Raw genomic sequence first — 2,757 nt, forward strand, 5'->3', positions numbered from 1 at the left:
CCGCTAAAATTCCTCTATGTTCTGCCTATTTATCTCTTCCTCTCCTCTTTTTCCTAGCAACCTTTTATTGTTTCCATAGTTTTGCCTTTTCTAGAATGTCATGTGGTTGGAATCATACAGTAAATAGCCTTTCCAAAGTGGTGTCTTTCTTTCACTTAATAATATACATTTAAGTTTTCACCATGTTTTTTCATGGCTTGATAACTCAGTTCTTTTCATTACTGAATGATATTGCATTATGTAGATGTACCACAATTTATTTATACATTCACCTACTGAAGGACATTTTGGGTGATTCCAAGTTTTTGCAATTGTGAATAAAGCTGCTATAAACATCTATATACAGGTATTTTTGTGTAGCCATATATTTCAATTCATTTGGGTAAACATAAAAGAGCATAATTGCTGGATCATATGATTAAGAGAATATTTAGTTTTTAAGAATGTCAATCTGTCTTTCAAAGTGGCTGTATCATTTTGTATTCCTGACAGCAATGAAAGAGAGTTCCCATTGCTTCACTTTCTTACCAACATTTAACATTGTCATTGTTTTGGATGTTGGCCATTCTAATGCATGCAAAGTGGTATCTCATTGTCGTTTTAATTTGCAACTCCTTAATGACCTATGATAGTAGAGCATCTTTTCATATGCTTATTTGCCAAATTTATATATTTTTTGATGTGGTGTCCGTTCAAGTCTTTTGCCCATTTTTTAATCAGGTTGTTCATTTGATTACTGTATAATTTTAAGAGTTCTTTTTTGTATTTTAGATATCAGTCCTTCATCAGATATGTGTTTTGCAAATATTTTCTCTCAGTCTGTGGCTTATCTTCTCAGTCTCTTGAAGATCCATCTTTTACCAAGGTGCAACATCAATTCAGTGAAAAAAAAGTGTTTAAAAAAATGGTGCTGATACCATTCGATATCCAAATGTGAAACAAAACAAAGCAAAACAGAGTCTTCTGCCTGCTTCTGGATGAGTGAGGAGACTTGTGGTCTGGTTCTTGGACTTCCCTAGCAGCATGGAGTCCAAATGCCAATCTCCACTCTCACCTCAAAAGAAGAAATCAAGACCACCTCCTGCTCTGGGACCGGAGGAGACATCGGCCTCTGCAGGCTTGCCGAAGAAGGAAGAAAAAGAACAGCAAGAAGGCATTGAACACATCGATGAAGTACAAAATGAAATAGACAGACTTAATGAACAAGCCAGTGAGGAGATTATGAATGTAGAGCAGAAATATAAGAAACTCCGCCAATCATTTTTCAGAAGGGGTCAGAATTTATCACCAAAATCCCAAATTTTGGGGTAACAACATTTGTCAACCATCCACAAGTATCTACACTACTTGGGGAGGAGGACGAAGAGACACTGCATTATTTGACCAGAGTTGAAGTGACAGAATTTGAAGATATTAAATCAGGTTAGAGAATAGATTTTTATTTTGATGAAAATCCTTACTTTGAAAATAAAGTTCTCTCCAAAGAATTTCGTCTGCATGAGAGTGGTGATTCATCTTCAAAGTCCACTGAAATCAAATGGAAATCTGGAAAGGATTTGATGAAATGTTCAAGTCAAACACAGAATAAAGCCAGCAGGAAGAGGCAGCATGAGGAACCAGAGAACGTCTTTTTTTTTTTTTTAATTATTATACTTTAAGTTCTAGGGTACATGTGGATAACGTGCAGGTTTGTTACATATGTATACCTGTGCCATGTTGGCGTGCTGCACCCATCATCTCGTCAGCACCCATCAACTAGTCATTTACATCAGGTATAACTCCCAATGCAATCCCTCCCCCCCCTCCCCCCTCCCCATGATAGGCCCCGGTGTGTGATGTTCCCCTTCCCGAGTCCAAGTGATCTCATTGTTCAGTTCCCACCTATGAGTGAGAACATGCGGTGTTTGGTTTTCTGTTCTTGCGATAGTTCGCTGAGAATGATGGTTTCCAACTGCATCCATGTCCCTACAAAGGGCACAAACTCATCCTTTTTTATGGCTGCATAGTATTCCATGGTGTATATGTGCCACATTTTCTTAATCCACTATTCACAATAGCAACGACTTGGAATCAACCCAAATGTCCATCAGTGACAGAGAGCTTCTTTACCTGGTTTACTGACCATTCTGATGCAGGTGCCGATGAGTTAGACATCTTCAAAGATGATATTTGACCAAACCAATTATAGTACTACTTGGTTCCTGACATGGATGATGAAGAAGGGGAAGAAGGAGATGATGATGATGAAGAGGAGGAAGGATTAGAAGATATTGATGAAGAAGGAGATGAAGATGAAAGTGAAGAAGATGAAAATGATGATGAAGGGGAGGATGGAGAGGAGGATGAAGGAGAAGATTACTAATAGAACACTGATGGATTTCAATCTTCCTTTTTTAAAATTTTCTCCAGTCCCTGGGAACAAGTTGCAGTCTTTTTTATTTTTTTTCCTTTTGTATTCAGTTGCCCTGTTCTTGAGGTCTCTTTTCTCTACATCATGGTTCTCAACCTATTTGGGGGGAAATACCTTGAGCAGAATCCAATGGGAAAAGAGTCTCTACCCCTTTCTGTTTGAAATTCATTTTTATCCCTTCCTGTCTGAACAAAAACTCTATGGAATGAACAACACCGAGCTCCGTGGGAAAATAGAAAAACCTGCTCCCTTTGCTTTGCTGGAAGCTGGAGGGTGCCAGGCCCCTGTGTAGTAGTGCATAGAATTCTAGCTTTTTTCCTCCTTTCTCTATGTATTGGGCTCAGAGA

At 38.4% G+C, this 2,757-nt stretch overlaps 1 pseudogene; it reads left to right on the plus strand.

The window, feature by feature from the left end:
* Positions 1-1,023: 1,023 nt before the first annotated feature.
* LOC126945831 (protein SET-like) lies at positions 1,024-2,362 on the plus strand (annotated as a pseudogene).
* Positions 2,363-2,757: the final 395 nt, after the last annotated feature.

Source organism: Macaca thibetana, chromosome X (assembly GCF_024542745.1).
Source record: "Macaca thibetana thibetana isolate TM-01 chromosome X, ASM2454274v1, whole genome shotgun sequence".
Lineage (NCBI taxonomy): Eukaryota > Metazoa > Chordata > Mammalia > Primates > Cercopithecidae > Macaca > Macaca thibetana.